Raw genomic sequence first — 14,433 nt, 5'->3', positions numbered from 1 at the left:
AGCATATGTTTGGTTTTGTTTGCTAAATACACTTAGAATATTATTTGTAGCTTCCCTTTAACCCCTCAGTGCTTTTAATACAAGTAGCACATGTATACTTAGAGAATGGGTAGAGCTGCAGGTATAGGAATCAGGTGCTAGTTAGGGTTGGACCTTGTCTCTGTCCACTGTCCAGATAGAACAGTTTTGGACCACATCAACATAAATGGCTTTGCCAGGCAGTAATAGTTGTGCTGTATTTTAGCTAGATATTTTAGTTACCAACTTGCTTATTTCCTGTCTCTGCTGTGCACCTCAAGGTATTTAAAATATTCCTTAGTATGTTCTAATATTCCCTTGGACTCTTGCCATATCTGGAGATCATAGAATGGTGTGGGTTGGAAGGGACCTCCAAAGGTCATCTAGTCCAACCCCTCTACAGTACCCAGGGGCATCCTCAACTAGATACTTGTGGTAGATTAATTTTTAATTAATCTCTGTGCCTAGACTGAAGCAGTATTGTCATGCACTGTATAATTTCTTTGGTAACATCTCACACGTGCTTTTAGAGGTCTACAGACACCTTGAGGAGTAAGTCTCTTTTCTAATTGCACATGTTATGGTATGATGCCTTTTTTTTTGAAAACAATAAAGTATTAAAAATCTGGAAAGGAGAACAGACCTGAAATCCCTGGCAAAAACTTAAAGATATTTCAGTTCAGGTTCCCTTTGTGTAGCCATTTACACATGCACATAACTGCACACTGTGAATTAAACAGTTATAAAACCTGTTTGAAATAGCTCACGGAATGTTAGAGGTGGACAGGGACCTTCAGAGATCACCGAGTCCAATCCCCTTGCCAAAAGCAGGATCACCTAGGGTAGTCTGAACAGGAATGCATCCACACAGGTTTTGAAAGCCTCCAGAGAAGGAGATTCCACACACCCCCCATGGGCAGCCTGTTCCAGTGCTCTGTCACCTTCACTGTAAAGTTTCTCCTCATGTTGAGGTGAAACCTTCTATATTCCAGTTTGCATCCATTATTCCTTGCCTTATTACTGTGCACCTCTGAAAAGAGATTGTCCCCATCCACTTGACACTCACCCTTCAGGTAATTATAGTCACTGATCAAAATTCATAGACACTGATCAGTTCACATGTAAATAAATAAGCACGTGTGGACTTGATGATCTATGAGGTCTCTTCCAACCTTGGTGATACTGTGATACTGCATATGCTTCTTAATGGCTTCTGTTGAATACTTCCAGTGACATAGAGACCAATATTGTGAAAGAAATACCTTGCTTAAATGAGTATTTCCAAAACACTTTTTCCTGTATCCTAACAACCACCACCATTCTTTCTGTCTGGGAGAAAGGAAGGCAAAAAGAAAAGAAAAAGAAACAACAACAGCAAAAGATCTATCTGTAGTTATTTTTAATGGCTAATAACCAAAATCACTACATTACTGTCAAAGCTGAGGAAATAGCTCTGGTATACTACAAGGAAATACCATTAATGCTTTCTTGTCTGTATTTCCACTCAGGTTTTGTGCTCACTTCCCAGTTCAGACACATTTTGCTCACCTGCAGAAGTTACCAGATTTTCCTCACATTCTTTCATTTTTGTCTGTATTTCAGTTAATTTCTTTCTCCTCACAAAAAGCACTGAAACTTAGGCACTTTATTGTCTGTCTTTGAAAGGTACTGTTTGATTATTGGAGATTATCAAAAGCCTGACTGGACAAGCAGAGTACAAAGTTCCCCATTTAGACTTTCATGTGATTATTTTTTTTTTTTTTGAGTTTAGGAAAATAAATTTATAGGTATGCAAGGAAAAAATATTTCATTGTAGGCTTTTAACATTATTAAGGGCATTGTTAGCCATTTTGAAGCTCTTTGTCACTGTTTAAAGACATTAGTTATAGAAATCTGATTTTTTTTAATCTTTTGAGTCCTTTTATGATATTTTGTGATTTATGACACCTCAATCTTCATTTATGTAGGGAAATCTAAATAGGATGCAAAAGCAACTTATCTGCATTTCTATCCTTGTGTCCAGAAATAGAGATCATGATGTAAACTAACCAAATGCTTGTGCTGATGCTGAAAAATTGCTTGTGATGATGGAGAATGTTTGCTCTGCAGCACTAGTCACTTGTAAGATAATCCACCTTTGAAGTTCTGGTAATACCTCTGAAACACTATATTTTTGAGTAGGGTGATGTTGAAATCTGTATCCTGATCCACATTCTGCTGCCACTTACAGCAGTGCAACCCCATTGATGGGAGGATAGCAGAACTGCAAGTGTGATGAGAAAACCGGATGCAGTGATTTAAAACTTTCTTTCTGGATACAAACACAAGGCAAAAAAATTACAGCAAGGGCCAAATTTTGCTACGAAGCCATGGATCAATTGAGACTGACTGCAGTAAAGGGGAGTGTTGTCCTGAGTAGTCATCAGTAAATTATATTTTCAATTGTACATCTGCAAAGTTTGGAAAATACTTCTTGCATATGAAGCAATGAAGAGTTTGAAGATGTTTTACAAATGTAAAAGCCTGTACAGTGATCCACTTCATACAATAGTACTTTGCTAAGACTATCAGTGGAAGCCAAAACCCCGATTCTGCTCTTGATTATTTTGTTGCATTCCACACAAAATTGATGTATGCCTCTAGAGAACAGAATATGCCCTGTGTTGTGCTGTTGAGAGAACTGAAAACTTAACTTAGACTTCAGAATGAAATAGCTTAAATCAGACAATGGATTACAAAAAAGGAGGACTGGATTTTAGTTAAGCACCAAATTGTCACTGGAGGAAAGAGGAATAAAAGCCTGTGGTGTAGCACAGCAGAAAAAAGGAGTGAGCTGCTGAAAGCTGGATAATTTGAGGATATAGAGATGTCACTTCCTCCCTTTGCCAGGCTGTGAAATTCTTTGTAATTCCCATTGGTAAAGCTGCCAACACAAACAAGGGAAAAAATGTTAACTTCTGTGCAGGTCCTCCTTCGAGTAGAACATATATATATATATATATATACATTCAAAGGAACAAATTTATCAGTGCCATAGTTGATACAAGCTTTTTGTAAGCAGTATGGAAAAAGAACATCAATCCCACCCAAATCAAAAAAGCATAGAGGAAATGTAGCAATAAATTATGTTTCCAAGGAATTATTTTAGCAACAGATGCATGTCTTAAAAAGACCATGAAATTTTAACTTGGATACCAGTTACAATGTTAGCTGTAACTGGGGGAAAGCTAGCTAAGATATGCTCCTTCTGGTGTGATACCTGAGGGTTTTTGTTAACTAACTGTTAGTTTCTTTTGATTAAAAGATTAAGAGATGACTAGTTAGTATGGCTCAGCAGTACCTTGGGAGTGTTGAGTTCTTTATTAACATATTGGTGACTTTAAAGGGAAATATAATTGCAGAGAAAAAGCTGTAAAAACTTTGGATTAAAAAAAAAAAAAGTAATCTATTAGTTGTCCAGATTCTTAAAGGGCATTTTTAAGTGTGTCTTATACTGTGCTTTGAAAACAGTTTTTACATGTTAATGTATTAATCTTAGTAAGGGAGGTGACCTCAGATAAACTGCTGATTTTGTTATTTCTTTAAAGTGACAGCCTAAAAGAGACTGTTTGCTAGAAAAGAGTCATGTGTGGATGTTTTTTTTTCCAGGGTAAGTCAGCCATTCCTTAATTCCCACGTGCCCCCAGTCAAAGCCTAAAAACTGTCTTTTCCCTCATGCAAAAAGCACTTCCCCTACCACGCCAGGCTTTGCTCCAGGCACAAATAAACAGTGTGAGTCCTAGCACTGTGCCCAGAAAGGTCAGGATCTGTTGCTACTGCTCCAGCTTTTGCCTGCCCCAGCACAAAAGTAGTGCCTTGAAGTGGTTTGCATACCACAGTTTAGGAATCCCTGTGTTGGTTGTCTCAGGCCTGATCCTGCTCTAGCTTTCTAGTGAGATCTGTGGTGATTAAGGAGGTGCCAGTTAGGTTTGGAAGAAGTAAGTTAAAGCAAGTATTAAGACCCTGTTTTATATTTAAAAAACATCTTATGTCATTCCTCAAACCATCATTTCTGAGTTGGTACTCTCAAGTATCCACATACATACTGAGGGAAGGGGGGAAGAGGGATGAGAGCTGATCCTCTCAGAGAACAAAAGCCTAAACAAATGTTCTCTATAAGCAGTGATGAGTATCACACCTGCCTGGAATAAAAAAAAAAGAGTTATAAATGGGTAACATTTTGTTTACTCAGGCTGGATGTTACCTAGAATAAGGAGGCTTGGCTGAGAGCAGTCAGATACTCAAGTACTTGGTGAGTGTCTTTGAATGCATAATGGTTAAAATAATTGAAAATACAGTCTGTTGATCAGAAGTTCAAGTCAAAAGCTCCTAACTGCTTGACCTTTTATTTCCCTTGCTGCTTTCAAGGTCTGCTTCAGAAATTCAAACTCTTTCCCAACTTTCACACAGTTCAAGTTCTCTTCTGTACTTATTTAATTAAACTTTTTATTTGATCATAAAGTAAACCTAGAAGATTATACCATAGGTGATTTTTTTTCTAGAGCCATAAGAGCAACTACATTTTAGTCTTTCATTGTTGAGGTCATACTTGTTGCTGCTATTAAATCAGAATTCTACAATGAAAAGATAAATTATGCTTGTAAACTTTTTCCATTGTCATTGTTTTAAGATCTCATATACTTGTAGTTGAGAGAGGGAAGGTGGTGGGGACTGTGATGAAACTGCAGACTGCTCTAAGGGGCTGCAAACTGGTGAATGCCCAGGCAGAACCTAATACAGTGTTAGTGGTGACTGGAGAGTATAATAAATACAGTATCACATACTGACAGAAGTATTATAACAGTATAATGATTTTATTTGTCTCCCTTAATTTTCCAGACAAGTCATGGAGCAGGTAGGAGAGCCTTATGATATGAAATTAAAAGGATAGTTTGTCTTCCCATAAAGTCTAATGCATTGCCACAGATACAGCTCAGAGAAAACAAAACAAAAATGATACAACAAAGCCATCTTAGAGGGGGTTGTAAATTTAATAGGAATTTCTTGGAAAAAACACAGTGATTCAGATCTGGGACTTTATTCTTCCTGACAATTTTGTAACTAAAAGGGCAAATTAACCTTTAAAAAAAGGCAGCTGAATGAGTTAGATCTTGACAAGACTGGTTTGGTTGGAGGCACCATTACACCATTATCCATTATATGGATAAAGGTTGACACCCCCAGGGCCTGCCGTGACCTGCCAGAGCCAGTCAGCCAGCCAGTGTAATGCAGAGGGGCCCCAAGGCGGGGAGAATCAGGGGCTGGCGCAGTTCTCTTGATCAAAGCATCTTCTAACCCCTTTTGAATGCAAGATCAGAACCCACTAAAATATTTATTTGGCACTGAATTTGAGCTCCAGTTATGAAACTGTTGACCAACCCAAGGTCTCACAGGCAGTCCTTTTTCAAAAAGTGCCTCTACTTCTTATATTCTTATTTTTCCTCACTTTTATCACTGTATGGCTTAAACAAAAAGTGCTCTCAAGGGGAGTGCTTGTGGTGGCTCTCAGAATGTATTGAACAAGGTTGCTGACACCACCAAAATCTGTTGCTACTGTGTGTTTGTTCCTTCTGATGCTCTTTGAGAAATACTTCATGTTGTATGACGAAATGCAGAGGAACAGTAAAAGCACAGCAACTGCAAAACTGCATTCAAAGGGAACATAGGTTCCCATGCTTAGATAATTAGAGCAGTTTCCTTTTCTCCACTTTCTCCACCTAGAGGACAAAGAAAACAAAGTAGATACAACTTTCACAACTCCACTATTATTTTTATTGGTCTGCAAAGCTGTGGTTCTAACAGGAGCTGTCGGTGACATAGTCCTGCGTTGTTTGTTGAGCTATTCTTTTTGGTTTGATATTTTCTGTTGTATGTGGAAATGGTGAATATCAATGCATAAAGCAGCAGGGGAAAAAAATATCTGAATTTACTTTGGTTAACCAAACACTTTTCTTTGCAGAACTACTTGAGACATTCACAATAATGAACATTTCATGTGTTCATACTTTCTCAAGTGACTGCAACTTTTATTAGCTAATGTCTGGTGTTTTACTTTCTGTCACATTTGCATCCTTAGAACAGTGGTATAAAGAAAAGGGTGTGAAGAAACTTCAGATTATTGTGTCCTTAGGAAACATCTCTGTGGTAATCTCCATTTTCAGACAAATCAGTTCATTAGTCACAGGGATGCTGAGACAGTGATTTCCCCCTTCAGCCTGAGGAAGGAACTTGTGCTGTAGATGTAATAATTTCTCTGATCATCTCTTGATGCTGCTGCTGTCTCTGCAGGGTTACAGCATGGAATTATTTTCTCTCCACTAAAATGTGTCTGAGAGAGTACTTTGCTTCCAGGTATCCAGGCCTGAGAAACAATAAAACCACCTTGTTTTACTGAAAAAAGCAGGAAGGCTGATGGGTGTTGCTTTGGTCCTTGCATTCCTGTGAGCATAGGTGTGTTAGTCTACAGCAGGGGACTGGAGGCAAATGAGACTGCTATGGTTTGGAACTGCTGAGTGGAGACCTCCTGTGTATAGAGGTGTGCAAAGGGGGTGATGGCATGTTCTTTAACTGCTTGTGGACTCTGTCTGATGCCTACTAGGACAGACAAAATTTGCTGCTCATCTGCTGTTGTGGAGACTCTGCAGTTCAGGGAGTGGTATATAAGGATTTGAGCCTTAGAGCTCACTGTCCCATGGCTTTCATTCTTCCCTTGGCAGCATTTTCCATATTACTTTTTTTCCTTTGTTTCCCTTTTCCTTTTGGTGGTGAATCACATAAGCGACCTTTCCTATCTGATGTATTAGTTGTTTCAGCATGAGGCTATGCTCAATGCTAATGTCAAAAACAACGTCTGGAAACTTATTGTGCTCTCCTTGGTCCTTTATATATGCTCCAGTGAGTTTTCACTGTGGAAGAGGTTGACCTTTATTGTGCCACATAATGCAGTAAAATGAGGATTACTTGGATTTCAGTGACTGAGATAATAGTGGCTGTCAGACACCTGTTTAAGGAACTAGATTGTATTTCTAAGACAAGTAGTTCATAAAAATTAAGCAAGATTTCCTATGGAGAAGTGTTTGTACTTAACCTCTGTGAATTGGCTTAAGTACAGAAAAAAGACATTGGGGAATCTGGATGAATGTATTTATTAGTGGCGCTTGGAGTCCTGAGAGTCCATTCTAATAATAAAATGTAGGACCTGTCAAATGATGGCACAAATATCCTAATCTGAGCTGACATGGCTTTCTAGCCCAGTTCATCAATCATGTTTTATTAGCTTTAACAGAGCCAAGCTGCTATCTGTCATTTCGATGTTGCGGGGGTGACAAAAAACGGTGCCGAAAAAGTGCTGCAGGTGTAACTTTCACTCAAAGAGCAGTTCTGAGCAGCAATCAGGTTTGTGTTTGTATGAGGAGAGAGTGCCATCTTCAGGTTCACATCTCCACATGAAACAATCCTGAACTTTATAGTGCTGACCCACAAGCTAAGAAGTGAGGGGAAAAAAATTGGAAAGGGTCCTCAGTTCTTATTCTTATGAGGATTTGGAAAGAAAAATGCTAAACAGCATGTCCTTGGCCTCTTAGTAAGGTATAATTAATTTAAATGTGCCTTATTGTGATGAGGAATTTCCATTGGAGTTAAGAAAAGTAAGGTTTGGCTTTATCCCTTTGATTTGCAACACTGTATGAAGAAAATAAGAATTGCCAGTTGAATCTCAAGCCCCTTGTAACCGGTAGCACGTTGCATTCGTGAAACAAAAAGAGAGGGAGACCTGGGGTCTGCGTGCTGCTGCTGCACATTTGCTGTGTTTTGTAGGAGTCATCAATTCCATGTATATTTTCAGCCCAGAGTTGACTTGGTATTTTCAAAGGGGTCCTGGCACTTGACCCTTGTTTCTTTTGGCTCTGTGTCATTTTGCAGCAGAGCTCGAGGACACTCCTCATCTCTTGTTTCCAGCATGTTAACATATTCAAGTAAATATTATCTGGCACAGGCATTATCCTTTGGGGGAGTGTTTGCAAAAGTTTGAGAAGTCCAGATCAAACAATGGCATCAGTCCTCTTTACTCTTGGATTTCTCCTGTTCACAAGATGAACGCTGCCGGTAACATTTGTTCTTTGGTCTTTAAAATGACTTTATTTTGTTGGCATTCATAGGCAAGGTTAGTGCTTATAAATAATCTTATTCCTGTTAGAATATATGCCCAGGTACATCTTTTTTTTGTATATTTTAATGCTCAACAGGACTTTGCACAATAAAGAGCAGATGTGTTGTAGTGACAGCAGGCAAGCAGGGACCAGGAAGGTGGCTTCATTAAAAGAGCCTTGGGATAAATGCAGCACATTAGATACCCACTGAAAGACAGGAGCTGTTGATGGGGTGACCTCTGAATGCAAGTCATCTTACTATAAACAGAAGGGTGTGGAAAGCCATTGGACAGAGCCAAGCTTGTTTACTATCCAGATCTCCTCTTAGTTAAGTAACCGGACTGTGCTAGGCTTGGCGTGGCAGTTCAAGGAAGAACAAAGTGTCTTCAGTATTTCCGAGTCTGAAAAACCCTAGCTGGCCACTGCAGAAGGTTTTTGGTCCTGAAAAGCTGTCTGCACACCTTTGCTCCTGTACAGCAGAAGTTAATTAGTGCTAAACATAGCAGATACTTTTTATTTATTTTTTTTTTTCCTGGAAACTGACTTTGTCCATTTGGGGAATTTGTTTTTGTTCTTCTGAGCCAGGTGAGGTAAGCATATGATGGATTTTAACTTTCATTATTGATGTGATAAAACGGGAAATCTAACTGGGTATTAATTGTACAGGCAGTTCTGAAAATGAGATGTTTGTTTTAATTTCTGCTGAAACAGTTACAAACTTGTCACTGGAACAGCAGACTTGGTCACAATTGCTCTAGAGTACTGTAGTTCACATGAGTAAACTAGGACCGAATCAGGAGCAGCTTGGACTTGAGAGTGGAGGTTACTTGTTAAGTACTGTAAGAAATCAAATCTGTCATTCTGCAACATGCTGTAAATGTCACCTTTTGCCAAATCAGTGAGCAATTGTTTGGTGTTATTCAATACATTGTTGCAAGAGACTCTTAACGGCTGATACGTTGAAACAGGTGTCGAGGCTTATACGGAGTTTTAATTAATTGACCCTAAACTACTTATCTGTGAATGCAGATAAAATTAATTCCATACAGTACGAGCTCGCTAGAGTCTGTTTAGCCTATTTCTAAGCTGATTAGACATTAGCTTGGGACAAATAATGTGTAGTTATGCTACAACACCAGTCCTGCCCCTTAATGTTCACTTTAACTTTCTCCGTGATGTTATCTGTCAGTTGGCACTCTGCGTTCGTATTTCGGTGTTCCTTCATTTGTTTCAAACTTCGGAATGCAATTTGCCCTCGCACAGACTGAGAATATACTCTAAACAAACCCCTGCTTCATCAGAAGGCCCCTGCATGTGTGCTGATGTGTTCAGATGCTTTTCTCTGCCTTGAGGCTGGCGTAGCAGGCGGCTGCAGCAGTGTCGCTGCCGTGCTGCATTCAGAGGGCCGCGATGGGAGCTGGCACAATGATTACTGCTCCTTAAAAGTCTGTTTCATTCAGGGAAACACGGGAGGGCTTTCCTGTAGCAATGCTGGTTTATTACCCTAGTGCGGCAAGCTAAGTCCCTGAGAGGAAAGGGCAACCCAGTCTGGTTCACCTGTAAACAGTGAATGGCTGCTGCAGGGAACTATAATGTGTAGGGATCACAGGTTGGAAGAAAGATATGATAAATTATTACAGCCATTAAGTTCTTCAGGGGTTTTTTTTTTTGGTGTACTTGGAGTCTGGTGAGCGGTAAGCAGCAGGATCCAGTTACATGTCTCTTTTCTTGGGCTGTTCAGCATTTTCTGAAGTACATTTCAGCTAAACAGCTCTTAACTGTCTCCCCACCTTTTGTGCCGCTGTAATTTCTTCTGAAACAAATCAAATGTGCATTTGGCAAAGGTATATAAAGCAAGTGGTACTTTCAGTTGCAGAGCTGAAAAGTGGAATTCTTGCCAAAGCATATTTCCAAACTAATTTGAAGTGCTGAGTATGGCTTGTACCATTGTACAGCAAATCAAGTAGCATCAGCTTCATGTGAATGTGGATAATACCAAGCAAAAGAGCTCGGGTTTGGCTTTGTGGAAATATCTGTATGCCTGTGTGCTCACGCCGGGTAAACGAGTACACACATAGTGTGTGTACAGAGGAGCACATTCATCTGATACAGAAATGAAAACTCAAGGTTATTTCCTAAACTTGTATTGTGTTTTGCAGTACACTCAGACATTTTATCAAGTTAGAGGAAGCAAATGAAAACCCACACTGCCTACGCTCTGCCTCACCCACATGCTTGCCTACCTCTTTAATCCTTTGGGTTTTGTTGTTCTCTTTGCAAGTACCTGTACTCAAACTTAAATCTCTAAGTGCCACTTAGTTTGTGAGAATATGGGAAATAGGAGATTCGTTTCTAAATTTCACATAGTAAAATCTATTTGGCAAATATTTTTTATGAGGGATAGCATTTTAACAGACATCATTTAAATATCTTCAGAAGGAGACTTTGGATGTATCACGTTTATGTATGAAAGGCGTGTGAGAGGTTTGTAGAATTTGATGATGTAGTTAATATGCTGCTTACTTTTTGTATTTTATTTTATAAGCTGTGTTTTCAATGACACTGCTATAACTATAGTACTATTTTTCAATTATATTAAAACAACAACAACAAACATCTCTGTAATAGCCTAACAGGAAATCTAATATCTATGTGACTCTTTTTCTCTATGCAATATTCATTTGTTCTCCTGATACGTGATTAAGCAGTATTCAATTCTAAGTGAAGATCTGAAGAAAATGAGAAGATTAATTTAAAAGCTGATTTTATAATCAATCACATTTTAGACCGAAAAGGATGCAGTTAAAATACTTATATATTGAAGAACCTGGATTGATTTTAAAAAACATTATTATTTGGGTTGGGTTGAGCAGAAAGTGGTAGGCAGTATCCCAGAGTTGTAGAATCTACACGTGTTTTTTTTTTAGCTAGAGTGAATTAAGCATTTGCTGCCTAAATACAAAGTGTGTTCTCATAGCAAATCTGTAGTTCTTCTTCCAAGTTAATTTCAGGCATATTTAACAGTCATTAACTGAGCTTTGCAGTTATGTATAACCGTGGCTGATCATAAAACCTTTGGGTACAATAATCTGAAGTAATATTACATAAACAGAGATTCTGTATGTATGTAAGTATTTATTTGCATGTATACTCAAAAAACCCCCCCACATTTTCTAGTGTGCTTCCATCTACGTTTGAACAGTTCTTTTTATCTAAAGTTCTCTCCTGGATAAAAGGAATTATCTCATGATTGAGTTGTTGCTGTACTTCAAGTATTTGTAGTGCTATTCCAGGTGAGCTCTGCATTCAATTAGAGTCACAACTAAGAACCAAATGTACATGTTGCTCTGAACGTTCAAAATGTTAGCTCCTCTGAAGAACAGTTTAACTTGATTGATACTTGGATTTTAAAGCAAATAAGGACTAATTTTTGCCCGTGGCAAAAAATCTTTGAAGTTCCATGCCTGTTCCGAGGCTGGATTAGTTGAGCAGTAGGACGGGGGCTGGGACTGTGACCCTGTTGCGCTTGGCAGGTTGTGATAAATGGGGAAATCTTTCTTAACCTCATGGCCAAAACATTCCAGGATCAGGTTGGGGAGACAGAAGAGAAGGGTGAGGGGGTCGAAAGATGCAGGAGACTTGGCACATTAAAGCTGGAGACAAAGGACACTTGCTTGTGTGTCTGAAATAGGGCTGATTGTGCAGGATCTTGTGGGAGGAAGTACTGCAGATGTGTTGAGATATGCTTTATTGTTATTTCTGACCATTGACCTTGGTATATGAAATTCATCCTTCTCTATGAAACAGTCTACTTTTATTTTTGGTTTTTGATGCTTTCAAAGTTCAGAGAATCTTTTGGTGTTATATTTACCTAAACTGAAGAGGCTTTTTAGTTAAAGATACGTGTGTACAAACCCATCCAAAATAAATTGGAAGAACTCCTTATTCCAAGTAATTGCCTGTTGGTTAAAGAATTTGCTGGAGGACTGCAGATATAAACAAAGTGGTATGAATTTGGGAAAAAAAAAAAACAAAACCCAAACCCCACACAACTAGTTAATTAATTGCTTCTGGAAACCTAGTTCAGCTATTTTGTTTACAGTACATTTGAAACAATAAAATTTACTTTTAAGTGTTTTTAAATAGTGTATTTCAAGGGAGCAGTTTTAGTGAAAAATCTGAAACATTCTGTGTGTGTGCTAAACCAGCATAGTAATATAAACCAGTCAGGTTTTTAAACCTGAAAAAAAGAGGCAAAAATTCCTTGTGTGTAAGCTTAAACGTGACTTTTATCAGGTGGTTCTTTATTCTGGCTTTTTGAGAACTGTGCAACCTCTGATCTTTTCTCTTTTGACCAATGAGGAAAATATTAGATGAGGGCTTGTGATCTAATGACATATTTTCTACTGTAAATAAAGCTACTCTGGCTAATGCTCAAAACTACAACATAAAGCCAATTTTTAAACTGGCAAATATATTTGGTGTGCTTTATAATTGTGACTGTTGCTGTTATTAGTATACAAGCAACAACGTAAAATCCCTGTGCATAGACAGACATTATCATAGAATTAGTCAGGGTTGGAAGGAACCACAAGGATCATCTAGTTCCAATCCCCTGATCATTTATCCCTTTGTGTTTAATTGCCATTGATGACATTTAAAAAACTATGATATTAATCAGATTTGTAAGAAATACTGTGTTGTAAATGTTTCCTGGAGTTTACGTCCTCAAATTGCCATTCAAATAATTAAGTGTCAGTTACAAGTTTAAAAAGGAGCCTCATTAAGTAGGATTTTACATATAGTAATTATATGTATGGTATGGGTATTACCTTGTGTGTTTGTTAGAAATTAGCTGTAGTTGGCTCCTGATAAAATATTCTTTTTATCCACCCTTGAAAAGAAAAAAAGATGTGTTTCTAAGAAGCATTTTCTTCACTTTCAGTGCCTCTAGAACACTTTAGTAAAAGTAAGCTGACCAAAAAGAAAACAAATTTGGTTGCCTGATGATACAAATGCATGCAAAGTCATTTAGATTATACCCACTTGTTTATGAAATTTCATTCTGCAACATTCTGTGTTGTTTTATCTTCCCTTTAACAAACTACTTTTTTTTTTCCACAGCATGAATCATAAATAACAAATTCTTTTATTCTGACCAGCGTGTAGTTTGGGCAATGAAGACTTTTCTGCATCCTTATTCTAGTAAAAGTAGGCTGCCAAAGGTTTTGGTTATCTAGGGTAGTTTATTAATGTTACAACAGCTGCTAGAAATTACTGCTGTAGTGCTAATAAGCAAGTTAGCTTCAGTAATGAGAAAGAACAGAAATGTATGATAAAGAAGAAAAAGGGCAGCTGTTCACTGCATATGTGCAGGCGAGTTCCTTGGTCATATTCAGGGTGAATGTGATATGTAAAATACTTATTAACTTCTCCTCCTATTTCCACTTCCCTCCCCTCTCAGTTTTGAACACACTTGTTTTTTCATTTGTAACATCATTTGTATATGCTTTAAGCATAGGATTTTAATTGGAACAGCTTCAGTGCATTACACAAAAAACAGTAGTGTTGTACAATTAGCTGATGACATCAGATTTGGTTATTTTCATAGACCAAATGATTTGTTCAGGTTCAGATAGATACTGTCTGGTGAAAAGTCAGATGTGTTTTGCTGAGTATCTCTGACATGCTACCACAAGAAAAAAATATGAGATAAGGAGGTCTGTTTGGCTTTGTGGGTTATTCTTTAAGTTTATTTTAATAATGCTTTAACATGGTCTTCATCTAATTCCCATCTTTCAGTTGATAATGGGTCGGCAGGTGTTGAGCCAAAATAGTGTTCATGTTACCTGCTCATATTACCTCGTTCATCCTCCCTCCAACCTGTCTTCTTGCTCTGCCCACCTGTTGCTTTTTTGGCATTAATTGAGTCTCCTACAAAAGCATATTCACCTTTTTTATTCTGAATCATTTCCTTGAAGAAAATGGGCCTAACCAACACATTCCTGCTCAGACTTAAGTTTAAGTCTTTGTGTTCTCTCAGGCTTGACATCATTGCCCAAGCAATGCCTGTTGCTAAAGGACTTAATACAACATAGCCTCAGCTATTGTTACCTACACTGCAAAGGCTGAAGGTGAGGGAAGCAGTGGCAGCCCAAGCCAACCAAGGCAGGAATGAGCCATTTTCAGCAGTGAGTCATGAACAGCCTGTTTGCATTTCCAGATCTCA

The 14,433-nt window shown here is 38.3% G+C and overlaps 1 protein-coding gene across 17 annotated transcripts in view; it reads left to right on the top strand.

Annotated features, from left to right (window-relative positions):
* EYA4 (EYA transcriptional coactivator and phosphatase 4) overlaps nucleotides 1-14,433 on the top strand; it is a 145,300-nt gene that overhangs the window by 36,153 nt on the left and 94,714 nt on the right. Inside the window, exon 1 of one of the 17 annotated variants that reach the window (XM_064169235.1) lies at nucleotides 4,264-4,309. The exons of the other annotated variants lie outside the window; for them this stretch is intronic. The gene's annotated coding sequence lies outside the window, so the exon portion shown is untranslated. Of the gene's footprint in view, nucleotides 1-4,263; nucleotides 4,310-14,433 lie in introns of those variants that run through there. 17 annotated transcript variants of the gene reach the window in all.

The sequence above is a fragment of the Pogoniulus pusillus genome, chromosome 31 (genome assembly GCF_015220805.1).
Source record: "Pogoniulus pusillus isolate bPogPus1 chromosome 31, bPogPus1.pri, whole genome shotgun sequence".
Classification (NCBI taxonomy): domain Eukaryota; kingdom Metazoa; phylum Chordata; class Aves; order Piciformes; family Lybiidae; genus Pogoniulus; species Pogoniulus pusillus.
This window is presented reverse-complemented; position numbering and strand designations above follow the sequence as displayed.